Source organism: Aythya ferina, assembly GCF_964211825.1.
Source record: "Aythya ferina genome assembly, chromosome: 10".
In the NCBI taxonomy this organism is placed as follows: domain Eukaryota; kingdom Metazoa; phylum Chordata; class Aves; order Anseriformes; family Anatidae; genus Aythya; species Aythya ferina.
The window spans coordinates 2,197,901-2,211,834 of record NC_140306.1 but is presented as its reverse complement, the minus strand read 5'-3'; the positions used below and the strand labels follow the sequence as shown (position 1 = coordinate 2,211,834).

At 39.4% G+C, this 13,934-nt stretch overlaps 1 protein-coding gene across 3 annotated transcripts in view; it reads left to right on the top strand.

Annotated features, from left to right (window-relative positions):
• The window catches only part of LOC311441873 (contactin-4), a 297,643-nt gene that overhangs the window by 262,225 nt on the left and 21,484 nt on the right, over positions 1-13,934 (top strand). The window lies entirely within an intron of this gene.

Below are 13,934 nucleotides of genomic sequence, written 5' to 3'. Positions count from 1 at the left end.
TTCCCCTGCACTGCTGAGCCAAAGCAGCCTCGTGGGAGTTGCAGGTTCTTCCACACTCCGGCTCTCCCGGCTGCAAAACAGCCTCGTGTGTCAGGGACAGGAAATCCAGGTGTTTATTCATGAGCATTCTGAGTTTTTCCATCTTTTTTTTTTTTTTCAAAAGCAGAAGCTATAATGTTTGACAAAGATGTTTAAAGTAATAATTTGTTAAACGGAGCGACACTGACAAATGTCTTAAATTAATTTTTGCCCTGCTTATAAGTAGTCCTATGTCTGAGGAATTGTTATAGGTAATGAGTATATAGATTATTACGCTTTTAATAGGTCTCCTTCTACTTCTTGTTTGAGGAAAAAACTATATTGGATAACAAATCAGGATGATTGATTACAAAGCAATAAATCAATCACGAAGCTCTAATGCTGTCAGTTTCAATTCTCCCATGTATTGGCACTGATGGATAGTATTTGGTTAGAGGGTCTTCTCATCAATTATTTGTGTGGTGTATAGGGAATACTTTAAAATGTTTCAATGCAAGTTTTAATCCCTGTTTTTTACAGTCAGAGCACATTTCAGCAAGTGATGTCAGGCAAGTGCTGATAAAGCTGGTGAGCCCCTGTTGTATTTATGAACTGCAGGTGACACTGGTACAGCAGCAGCTTCCTTCTCAGGGCAAAATGTGTGCCTCTGATTTAGCTATGCTGTTAGGTATTATAGTTACAGGGTTTTTGAGTAGCTTGTATGGCATTGCCCATGCCCGCATCTGTCCCTGCAAACAAAAATAGAGATGAGTGAAGATCTTGATCTCCACATGAGCTGACTCTGCCTTTACTTTGTGTTGTCTTGAGGAGGAGCCTGCAGCAAATAGCTAAAGAAGAAATGCTCAGGGAAAGCAGGCGCAACAAAGCCCACGTCTGCTATTGCAAGGGTTGGTCGATGACTGTCTGCCCTGGAATAAAGGGGGCAGCACAAAAAAAGGGTGAACACAGCCTGGGCCTCTTACCTGGGAACCCCATGGAGGTGGAGCATCTTTGTGGCAGGAGGGTCCACGTTTCACCCACAGCTGATGCTATCCCATATCTCAGTGCTGCAGGATGCCCAAGCACTTGGGTTTGGGTCTGCAGCACCTCTGCAATTCACTGGCTGCTTGTGGCACCCTAAAAAGCCAGTCATTAAAAACAGAACTGTGTTTCCCCGCTGCTATCAGAGAGTCATGCTTCTGTAGTTCACGGCATGCCCTCCCTTATTAGTAGCACCCAAGGAACAGGCAGTAACTCCGGGCACAAAGTTCGCAGCTATTCTACCCGATCTTTGGGCTCACATGGTTTACAAATCACTTTGCTTTGCGGAGAGGTTATAAAGGATTAGCAAGTGCTTTTTTCTCCCTCAGTGCTCCGTTTTCACTCGGTTCCATTAGCATTAATGGGAGTGACACGTGTGCATGAAGCAGAGAATAAACTCTTAAGCCCGGGATGTGGATATTAACAGCAGGCTGAGAAATGCAATTTCAAAGTCTATCCCATAAAAAGTATAAAAGAGCAGAAACTATTCTGAACTCCAAATGAACTGTGTAAAATACTCTATTTTATACTGAAATGCTTGAGTTTCTCTGCCCTAAGTAAAACACAGGCAAGTTTTGACAGAAATATGACAGAATACCTTACTTTAACTCAGTTTTGTGGTGTAAAAAAGACTAATTTATCAGCTGATGAGTTTTTTGACCTTAAGACGTGCTTATATTCTCTCCTAACTCATCTTATGTCATTGAGGAAAAAACTGTGAAGGTCAAAAGACATTTTTTCTAACCTTCCTCTGTTCTTCCATTAACATTGCAGGTTCTGTCTCCCTCTCTCTCTTTTTTTTTAATTTTCTTTCTCTCTCAGGGAGAGATGTCGACAGTGTCAAAGACAGTGTAGGCAAGGATGGAAGGAGGAGGAGAATATCTGCTACACCAGAACCAAGGAGCTTAAAATAAATCTCTGGCAAACAACCAGAGAGGGATGAATAAATATTCATATTATGCATGACTAGACAGCTTACAAAATATGAAATTCTGATGGGTGCCCATAGGGCTGTGTATTAACATGCTGTTGTCAGAGCTGTTGAGCCTCAGTGGCTTCCCGAACCAGTGAGGTTGTGTTTTGGGTTTCTTGTGTTGGTTTGTTCTCAGTGAGATCCATTCTGGCCTCTGAGACCTAAAATCTTGCAGACTTGCATGTATGGTTTGACCTTTAAATTAAAAAGCAGGATTGAATTTGTAAGGATGGAGGAGAATCCCACAGACTGTCTTCAGAGCTATGTAAAACATGGCATGTATTTACATGTAATACATAAATATTAATTTTCCATCTTTCTTTTTCCATTTTTACCGTACTCGAGGCTAAATGTTCAATTTTTCCTACACATAGCAAGGCTATAGACTTTCTCAGCACCAGGGAATTACATGACAAAGAGTATAAACAGGCGTATACTGTACAATACAAGTTTATTTGTATTTAATGCAGTTATATAAATTGGCTAATATAGCAGCAGCTCTGAAATAGGAATCTAATTTCAAGGTGCTGCAATAGAAGCTTGAATATGCTAAGTACGAGGAGAAGCCGAGGGAAGGAGCTGCTCCTGGCCGGGATGTCCCAGCCACCGCGTGATTTGTTCCCCAGGGACCTGCCAAGGAAGGCACCAGCTCCCACCTCTTGAGCATGACTCCGTGTGTTGGTTAAGTGGCGTAGTTGGCGCCAAGTGGTATACTTGGAGAACTGTTCTGTTGCAAAGACTTCAGGTTCCCTTCAGGAGCAATGAGTGAGACCCAAATGGAGGTTCCTGGGAGCCAGCCACAAAGGGGCAGTGGCAGCAGTCGCCATCCCTGCTGCAGGACAGCAGAGGTGCTCTATGGCTTCAAAGAACTCCAGCCTGCCAGAAAGGGCTTCTCATACCATTCATTATCTGGTTGTGTTTGAGTGTAGAGCAGGAAGATCCCATCCTTTCCAGTCCCCTTATCAGTATCTTATAACAGAGTGAAGCAGTTTGCAAACGCTTGGTGGAGTCTGTAATTTCTGTTCTGGTAGTAAAGTGCAACAATGCTGGTAATACTGCTTGGTAATACTGTTAAATCTCTGACAAGGGCAAGTTCCGATGACATTATTTGCCTGTTTCATTATGAAGCACTTTTAACATTTTTCTACTGCCATTAGCTTGTCTCGTTTTGACTGTCATGGGAAGGCTCAAAGCAGTAAAAGCAAGAGAATTTTTGTTAGCCTGTATCTGTATCATTTTAGCAGAAAAATAATACAAAGATAATGTCAGTAGGTTATTTTTTTCCTCACGCTTGAACAGACTGATTGTCTTGACTTTGTCCAGCACAGGGATCCAAATTATTTTCTATAAAATTGCATATTTTCCTTTCCAAGCCTATTCCTTTGTGTGAACATCAAATTGGTGTATTGCATTTAAAACTGAAGATTGATTAAGTACTGTAAATTCTGGTCCATTATCATTAAATCATAGAAAGGTTTGAGCCAGAAGGGACCTTAACGATCATCTAATTCCAACCCCCCTTCCATGAGCAGGGACACCTCAAAAGACCTGTCAGAGACTTCAGTGGTATTGTCTTTAAACCTGATATTTTCCCTGTGTTATTCTGGCACTTTAAAAATAGCTGAGCTCATAGTTCAGAGGCAGTACCGTGCTCATCAGTGTGGGTGCAGACCCATAAATTAATTCAATTTTTATGCTATTGGAGTCTAACAAAACTCAGAAAATACAGAGATAAAGCTCATATGGAAGATCATACTCTCAGTGATATCCCTCATGGGTCTTAAGAGAATTGTTTTATTCTTTTGGAACTGTTTACACATTACCACGCTTCACTTTTTTGTTGTTGGATATTCATAGATAAAGTCAATCCAGGGTGAATATCCAGAGTATTATGAGTTTTAATGCTCTAGCACAGTTGTGCGTTTCTAACAGGATCTCTTCCACCCTTAGGATGATGTACATGTCTGTTCCTACCTTGTTTTATACTTAAAAATCATTTATTTCCCTCATCACAGACACAGATTCCGTATAACAGCCCTAAATCTCATTGTATGGCTATTTGGGCTACTGAGATCAGCAAATGCTGGTCTTGCCTACAACTGATCTAGTTCTCTGATAGTGCCACTACTGATTTCATTAGTCAAACATACATGTAGCTTTTTTGAGATATATCTACCTACTGCTGCAGAAGTGTTGGGTGCATTAACAAAGTGTCCGTCCTTTTTAGGGTACACCCCTGAACTGAATGTACAGGAACTGTGCAATGGTTTTACTGTGCAGTAGCACAAAATGCTAATCTTTCAGCACAAAACTTTGCATGTGTATTTTCATGACTGTCCCTTTCATTTTTAATTAGTGAATAGAAATAACTTAGCACCATGAATTTATCAGCTTTGTTTTGAGCTATAACTTGACTACTGAGTAACTGGGATATCAAGTGCATGTGGGGGCGAAAGGTGTTATTTTTTTTCATAAGAGGGAGAATAAGCTTTCCGTTAAGATGGGATTTATTTGTGTGTTTGGCTGATTTTTCACATTAACCACAGGGAAAATGCAATAAATGATACTTAAATATGCTCACCCATTTAAGCACGGTCCACGTTACCAGAAATCCTCTGTACCTCCCAGAAGTTCCCCTGGTCAGACAAATTGCTGCTGCTTTGCTTATATAGAAAGTTGTCCCAGGAGGCTATTGCAGGCATCTTCTGTACCATCTGTATGTCGTGGGTTTAGTGGTCAGTCATTTTGAAATACGAATAGCCTTTCTGTCACACTTCCTGAGGTCTGTCTTGACCCAGCCATGTTTAAGGTCATGCAAGGTCTTCATTCCTCTTTCCTCACTGTTCTACTCAATCTAATTTAAATTCCTGTTGGTTATGCCTCAGTCCTTAGGAAAAAAAAATAAATTAATTAATTAAAAAAAAAAAAAAATAGGTACATGACACCTAGTGTTGAAAGCAAAAAAAATATAACTTAAAAAAAAAAGAGTTGCAGAGTTTAAAGTAATCTCAGAGTAGCACTTTAGGGCTGTCCATATATTATGGGATTTTTGCAATTATGCTTGGTAGCATACACCATGTGTATTTGACTGATATCAAAAGCAAGGGTTTCTACACAAAAATTTAGAACTCTGAAAAAGTCAGAAGTTTTAATTTTTTGTTGTTGTTGTTGTTTTTGTTGTTGTTTTTTTTTAGTAGTTACTGGACACCGTTTTTATATGTAGTCTAGATATGAATATTCAATTGCAAACAACAGTAAAGGTTATTATATGGTGCCTATCCAAAATTTCCTTCTGCAGCTGTATGGAGCTCATGTTGTTTGTGTTGAAAAGCTGGCAGGTGCATCTACTCTCTGTGGGTTATACCTGAGCCTGATAAATAGGTAGTTTTTTTCCCAGCTCTGCTCACACGAGAAGTTGAGGTCCTCAGAAAAATCAGGTCAGCCCCAAAGCACCCCAGGGAAGATGAAGTAACTGTGTATCATGTCAGCATTTCCATTTTTCTGACAGATAATTGAAGAAAAAGGTTGTAATTGTTGCAAGATTACAGAGGGGGAAATATGAGAAGCAGGTTCCCATCTGCTGCCAAGCCCTCCCCAAAGCCAGTACCTACCAGGTACTGGCCTTGTGCTTTGGGTTTCCTCAATGTGAACTCGTCAGACACGACAGCCAGGAGCTATTAGCTGTGTTGTGCCGGGGAAGGCCAGTGGCCTTGCTTAATCATTGATTAGGATCATAGTAAGCATCCAGGGGTGGGGCGTGGGGTTATCAGAGGGGTAATTTCCATCGGCCTCTTTGGAGATGTGTCGTAGCACGGTGTTGTGGGCAGACTGTCATGTGAGGCTTAACTCACAGACACTCCTGAATCAGCAGCACCACGAGGTCTGCTTCTTAGCTGGGGGAGACAAAATTAGGTCAGCTCCTAAGGACAAAAACAGTTAAGTGGCAAAGAAACATGTAAATGAAATAAACTGTAAAATGCCGATGGTTCGCTCTTAGGGCTAGCTGAATGAAGTTAGTTTTTTTTCTTGTAAACACTTACTGATCATAACAAATAAAACTTGTAAACACAATATAACTGTTAAGCTTCATTAAATTTGCAGCAGACAATTAATTTTTTTCAGGCAATTCAAATGGTCTTCTGTAGTACTGACTCAGTTTAATTGAACGTATTACCACAAGCAGACAATAAGAAATATATTGAAGATATCCATCTGGCTTGCATTGAAAACCTAGTGCGTTTCATTTTCTGTGGCTGTCACAAGCCTTACTAATTGCCTCATTTTGGCTGTTTTACAGTTAGTGTGATTTAGCCATTAATGTGATAAAAGTCATCTCGGTGAAGAGCTTGATATTAAAAAGCATAGATCTTCAGCCTATCTCTCCTGCCAATTTTGGACCTATCTATAGCATTATTAGAGTTATATTTTTAAAAGCAGAAATAACAAATATATTGACTCTCATGGAGCAGCTTCTCCAGGATCTTTGCCTATCAAATTCTGCTGTACAGAGAGCCAGTCAGCATGAAATATTTGCTCTGGGTAAACGCAGCAGATGCTTCTTCTGCTTCTCCCTGCCTTCTCCTTTCTGGTCCATGTCCCTGCAACCTCCAGACAATCTTTAGTCACATTGGGGATCCTGAAAGTGGTAACTGCACAGACAAAAAAAGGAAGTCAAAATGAGCAATTGGCTGATTCTTACAAATGTTTCCAATTCAGCACATAAACGTGGGAAAAATAATTTCTTTTGGAAAAGTTCAGACATTATATCTGTATAACCTGTAAGGTTAAAAAAAATAAATCCCATTTTTATTGTCTATTTTTGTCTTAAGCCCCCCATGATATTGCAGGGTCAGCATCGTTACAACCTCTCTTGCATAAAATGACTTAGAATAATTCCTTACAAAGCTCAGCAGTTTCTTTTTAGATATTTTCTTGTCTTCTCCTCTCCCAAAAAAAAGCAGGAAGTTCAGGAGTTGACTCAGTCATCAATATGGGATTGGGTTGTTTAGCTCATCATTGAAGATCAAATCCGTACATCTCTTGAAAAAGGAGATGACCTATAGGTTAAACACAGACTCTTAATGAGACGAAAGCAGGTTAATTAACACTTTTCATCAACTTGCTTCAATTTATTTTAACATGATCCATTTCAGAAAGGTTAAAATATTTTTCAGTTTTTGAATACAAATGAAAATCCAGCATAGTTAAAATGAAACCACAGATCAAGGACTTCTGATATATATATATATTAATCAAATAGATGTAGTGTATTCACTTATGTATGTGTCCTTATGTATGTCATTGTATATAAAACGTAAGTAATAAATACTTTGTCCAGTAGTTCATTTCATAGCTAAAGAAAACTAGCCAGAGCTTGTTAACTGGAAATTATTATCTGACTGGGGACACTTACAAATTCATAAGAAAAGGAATACATTTAACTTAACGTTTTCCACCTATTTCCCTAGCTAGTAGCTGCAGAGAATTAATTTAGATTTCAAAGAGCTACTAGGAGAAGTAGGAAAAGCTGAGGTCTGTGGGACGAGCCAGAATCGTGCGGTCTGGTTAACGAGGCAGTGCCACCATGCTGAGCAGGCCAGAAGTGTGCTCAGTAGATTAAATCAGTTGGAGGTAGCTGAACTGATGGACCTCTCCCGTGTCGGCGGGCTCTGCTGGTTACAGTTCGGGCTGTTGGCTCTGCACACAAACTGGCTGCGGAGGAAGAAAAGAGTCCAGCTGGGGTTGGACATAAGGGGCTATATTCTCACGTCCTGAGACTGCATTTCTTAATGGAGTCACTGGGAATTGCTGGCAGTAGGAGATCTGTCTCATGGAACTCTTAGTTTCTTGCAACTGTTTTGGTCTGTAGAAAACTAAATGTGACAATTCTACTGCCATGAGATATAAATCCCATGTATCTATCTTCTTTGTGCTCATTCAAGAAGACTGCATTGTAAGTCTACTAACAGCATGAGTTTGATCTTCATCCCGAAGGAGGACACAGTTTATCCTTTTCCAAGGCATACAGTGGAATAAACTTCCAAACGTGAGCTTCACAGGAATCCCACATGTCTTGAATAACTCAGGGCCATGCTGTAAGAGAAAACAATACAACAGAGAAAAGTGAGATCATTGTAGCCTTGTGGAAGATGGGAGTAGGTGTCCCTACAGCTGCTTCTCTCCATACCTGAGTAATTCAGTCTGGCTGCGCAGTTAGGTATGGGGGAGCTAATGATGTAAATATTACATGCATTGAGCAAATTACTGCCAGTCTCCATTTCAGGTGAGAGATGAAGGAATCTCTGCAGGAGAATAAAGAGTGAAAGTGGCAGTGACTCTGTTACTCCTAAGAACTTTATATCCTAGAAAATAGTGACTAAGAACAGACTGGCCTGAAGGCTATGGTTTTTACATCAAAGATACAGAGGAAGTGTTTAGAGAGCACATTTTGTATAGTAGGAGGAAAATGTGTGAGCAGTGAAGAAAAGAATCTGGGACAGTACTTGGGGAAATATCAGTCCTTTTGTGCATTTTCTCAGAAGCATTTCTGGAAGCAGCTTAGCAGAACCAAACTTCTGAGGTTTTGAACAGTTTTGACTTTTTCTCTCTGGCCCTAGGTGGATTGGAAAGAAGAATCTAGTGACAGTTTACTCAAAGTTGCTTATCAGATAATAATATCCAAGTGGCACGTGGATAAAGACTGCGTGTGATGGTTCTTAACACGTCACGGAGTAACTAAAACACTGCCCAACAGTGATGAGGTGGTGTTTGCAATATTAGAGACTTCTGCAACCTGATTTTCACCTCTTCTAATGCAATTTAAGTAAGATTATGAGCAATCCCATCAAAGTTAATATAAAGCCTAGAGTTCCTTGTCTTAATCCCAAAATCATGACAGCAGAGAGAATTTAATATCAGAGGCCACCAGAATAGGTTAAGTTCTGGGAGCGCTGTAGCACAGCATTCAAAACAGTTATTTAGGAACATGACATAAATAGAAATCTTCATGACTCAATGGCAGGTTGATCCCAAAATACAAGGAAGTTCTGTCATGAACTTGGGTTGATTCTCTCACACACACACATGCACACTTGAAATATGAATTTTATTTTCATTATGTTTGAAGTTTTTAATTGTATCATGAAGAGCTAATGATCAAAGCTGTAGGTTTTAGTGCTGCTTTCTTCTGGCTTCATTGTGAATACATCTAAATATTAATCTTTATTTGAATTTATTTAGAAAGTCAGCAGTATTTCACCAGTGAAAAATTCAGTTCTTTTTATGTCTCAGTAGGAAGTCTCCGTAACAATTCAAGCCTGAATCCATTAGCCCTGATAACTAAACCATTTGCTGTAATTGAAGATGAATGACATTCCCTGCAGCAGAGAGCCACAAGTGGTAGTGTCAGGGAGAAATACTGTAGACCATGACTAAAGTCCTAGCAAAGTTGTGTGCTGAGAAGCGTGGGGCCAAACTCATCCATCACTGAAATCAGGCTGGAAGGAAGGATGGTAGGGCTGACGTGCTCTTTGTTCCTCCTCCTCCCTGTGTGATTCTTTACAAGTTAGATCTTGATTGTTGTTTTGAGGTGATGCGTGTAAGAAAAATTTGACTAATTTGAAGTAAAATGCCACGCAACAGGAAAAAATGTCAGGGACACTTTTTAATGATGCTCTGTGATGTATATTTGTAGTATAGGAGCTGGGAATTTTGAGCAAGTTATAATGACAGAACAGTCTTGCAGGTTATTATTCTCATTCCACATTTGATCCTGCCTTGATCCTGCCCCTTCCTGTAACATCAGTACTAGAGCTTCACCAACAAGAGAGCAAAACAGTAGCACGTCCCTCAGAAAGGCTTCTCTTCTCAGTTCATCACTAATTGGGACATGGAGACACAAGCCACTGCCTTGCAAAAGAGCAAAGCACATTGACAGACAGTCTCACCTTCACCAGGAAACAAATTAGACCTCTGTGGCCCAGAAAATATTTTTTAAAGATTCGTTTTGTTCTTACAGTAACTTGATTTTTTTGGAAGTAGGTGTTTGGGCTTTAGTCTCGCCTGTGGTAGCAGAGGTCTCAACAGGGTTTCAAGTAAAAGTTTGTCTTAAATAAAAATATCTACTGTGCACAGCGGTGTCAGAAGACAAAACACTTTATAATGAAGGTCTTATATCTATTTGATAGGCCGGGTAAATAAGGCAGCAGAGACTTTTAATGACTAGCTCAAGGTCAGACAAGGAAAGTAAGGAGGAGAGCTTTTATTCCCTTTCGCTCCAAGATCTGTTATCTTGCTGGCCACAGAGCAGGCTTGCTCTTCGCTCTGTGCTTTTCCCCCTCTTTTGCTTATCTAATTCTCTATTCAGTGTAATTCTGTTAAGCTTAATTGTTCACATTTGGTTGTGATTCAAACTCTAAAAACTCAAACTAGTATTTAATAGGATGGTTCACATGCTGTGCTTGCCCCTAGCAGGAGCGATTTACAAGCCGGCAGTTTTGAATATGCTCCCTCTGCAAATAGCTACTAAATAGAGTTAAAATAGCTCTCTTTTTCCTGCTTTTCTTCTCCCTGTTGGCTGACTCAGTTCTTTGGATACTTCTAAATTCCAGAGGTTTGTAGATGAGTTTGGGTAACTGCTATTGTGCTTTCCTAATTAGTTCTAAACTTGCAAGTACTTTTTGACAATGTGTAATATCCACATGGCCTGAATAGGCTTAAACTTTTCTGCTATTTATATGTAAAACCTGAATAAGAATTCAGTGTTATGGGTAACTAGAGACAGACATTTTCCATCTGAAAAAAAAAAAAAATATTTTATTTAAACAAACTTTAAAAATGTTTTAAAATAGAAAAAAAAAAAATATGTTACTGGGACAGCATTATTTTTTCTAAGTGCTCAGTTTATTAATAAGTTTGACTTTTCATTTGAGGTTTACCTTTAAGCTGACCTGAGAAGATATTTTTGAAATTGAAAGTAAGTAAAAAATAAAATAAAATTGAATAATTGATTGCCCTACCTGCCTGCAGATTAGGCTGTGTCTAGTCCTGCCCAGTGGACAAAAACTTCTTAATTATGTCTTGTTGTCAGGATGTCATTTCCTGAGGCACTAGAGAAATGCCTAGATTTCTTTTTAGTGTAGATTGCATAAAGCTTGGGAATTACAGATTTTGCTTTAGTGTGGTAGAGGCATTTCTCTATGGGAGCTCCTTGCAAGAACTTCTACTAATTATATTCTAATTATAAAGTAGTAGGAGCAGATGATGTTTTAGAGAAATACTTGGATTGAGAGCATTCATGGGATTGATAACAACAACCCAACCAGCATCTAAGCCATTGAGATAACACCAGGAGACAGACACTCAGCAATGAAAACTGAGCTGGACATCCTTCCTAATGACAGATAGCCAGGAGTTCAAGTGGGAAACTCTTTACATTGTTCCTGGGGTTTTTATGTTGAGTTTTGTGTCCCAGTGGAGATTCTAACCATTTAATGAACTAATATATTTGGTGCTTACTAAAATTAGTGAATTGTAGCCTGTTTTCTGTCCAGGAATCCTCCCTGGTGCTTTTTTCACTTAAAAATGAGCGTATATTCAGTAGGTCACAGTTCTCTGCCTCCATAATGAAGACAGACAGACACAGTCATAGGAAATCAGTAAAAATGATTTAGCAAGGACAAAACTGTCTTGTTATTTTGTGGATGCAAGATTTTCCACATCCCTGCAGTGTTACCCCTCAGGAGACACTGACCATACTGAATTAGCAATGGAAATATTCAGTATCTTCTGCTGATGTGCAGTACAGCGCTCGTCGTTTCACATGTGACTTTTGGTGTTGATACCTAAGTTATGTCATCTTTCTGTTGGCTTTCATAAAGTATCCCCAGCCACTTTCAGTACGACAGGTCCATCAGGGGGCAGGTAATGAAGTCTGCAAGGCATGCAAAAAATTGTTATGTTCTAATTTTTTTTTCATCCCAGCGAGAATCTTTAGCTCGTTACCACAATGAATCTTATATTCCATGCTTTTGTAGTCTGCAGCATGTTGAGGTTCTCAGGGGAAAATCAAGGCCAAAAATCCCTAAACCAAATAGAAAACCAAATGAAATAAAAAGGAGGTGCTTCCCTTCAGCTGATTTTATGTTACAGCTTTAGGGAAGTTGGGGAGTTTTTTACTGCAGCATAGGATAGCCAAAATCCCAACACAAAGAATATAGTGCTGGACTTAACTTAGTGACATCCTTGAACATATACAGTTCCACATGCACACACACATAATAAAGAATCAAAAAAGATTTACTTTAAGGTGTGTGTAGATATATGCTAGAATTGAGACTGTGACAGCCTCTGTGTGTGTGTATGGCTCTCTAGGATGTTCATTCTGATTGCAACAATAGCAGAGTATCACTGAGAACTAATTATATTATGTTTGAGAACTAAGAGGTGGTGACTTCCTACAAATTGCATTGCTGTATGAAATGGTATTTGTATAGGTACCTGTATTACAGCATGTATGGGAGTTTTACTAACTCTGGGTAAATATATTGATGTAGCAGTTAGCGTAAACGTTTGTTTTAACAAAGTTATAATGCATGGGAAATAAATTAGAATACCCTAAAATTTTCCCAGGATCTTAATGTAACAGTAAATATTTTCCTGTTTTCAGAGATATCAGTAGGTGCTCCCGCCCAGCCCTCCTTACTGGTAGGACTGGTGACGTGCTGTGTTCACATCAGCTGCTTGAAAAGCTCAGTGTGTCTGGGACCACTTGATAAATCACCTGTACACCAAGACTTGCTTATTCCAAGACATTCATGACAAATGCAAGACTTGATCTGGGTGGCATTAAGGGTGGTTAAGCTGTGAATCATTCACTGGGAAGCTGGAAATTCCAGCTACTGATTTTCATGCCATTCTGTAGGTTTGACAGCTCAAGAGACATCAGCTTCTAATGACTCTTGACTTGGGATTTATTCTTGCATGTCAGCTTATTCCTAACATCTTGGTCCTGAGGAGGAGGGTGTAGATAACAGACATAGAACTCAGTTAGGAAAAATCTAAAACCATATTCTACCATAAAAGTGCAAAGACCGTGCCAGTCACTTTATAATGTCTCAGTTTGAATGCCTGCCTATCATATTATTGCTGCTCCGTTTCTTTCTGAAATTTTCTATTTGTGGTCATTACCATTCAAAATGTATTTAAAAGCCCCATAAATCAACAATCCCAGCAGGTTAAGCTGTTCAAATGGAGAAAAATCTTCTGGCCCCAGCCCACGTACATGGGCTGCACAACAGACTGCACAGTGCTGCATTTGCACAATTACATGTGGCTTGTAGTACAAAGGGAATGGTGATTGATCCTTGAGTGACTTGAAATTTATCAAAGATTAGATATGATTTCTCCTGTATCTGATTAACCTTCTCTGTAAGATGGCCATCATTTTTGTAATGGCAGTAGATTATTCCATACTTGAAAAGATGGATATCAGCTAGTTTCAATCAATAGCCCACAAAAGGTGACACCTCGGATTCACTGGGTTATCTATAAAGTGTGTCACAAATGGTTCAATCGTTTGTCAAATATACCAATTTCATCTAAGGCACCTCTGAAGTGGAGTGGCTTTTATTTGAGTCTGAAATGCAAAGAGAGAGAAGGTATGTTTGGGTTTTGTCGCGTAATCAGGCACTGTTGCATGCTGCTATAAAGAACAAGTATGAATTTCTATGAGTGACAGATTTGACTGTCATTTGCAGACCCCATTACGTATGATTTTCTTTGTCACAATTGTATGGGGAGAGCTTGATTTTATAAGATTGCTTTGCACTGGGTAAAATGGAGGTTGAAATGAAGTATTGTGCCCTCTTGTTATTTAAGTAACACTCGTTGTACTCTCAGTGGA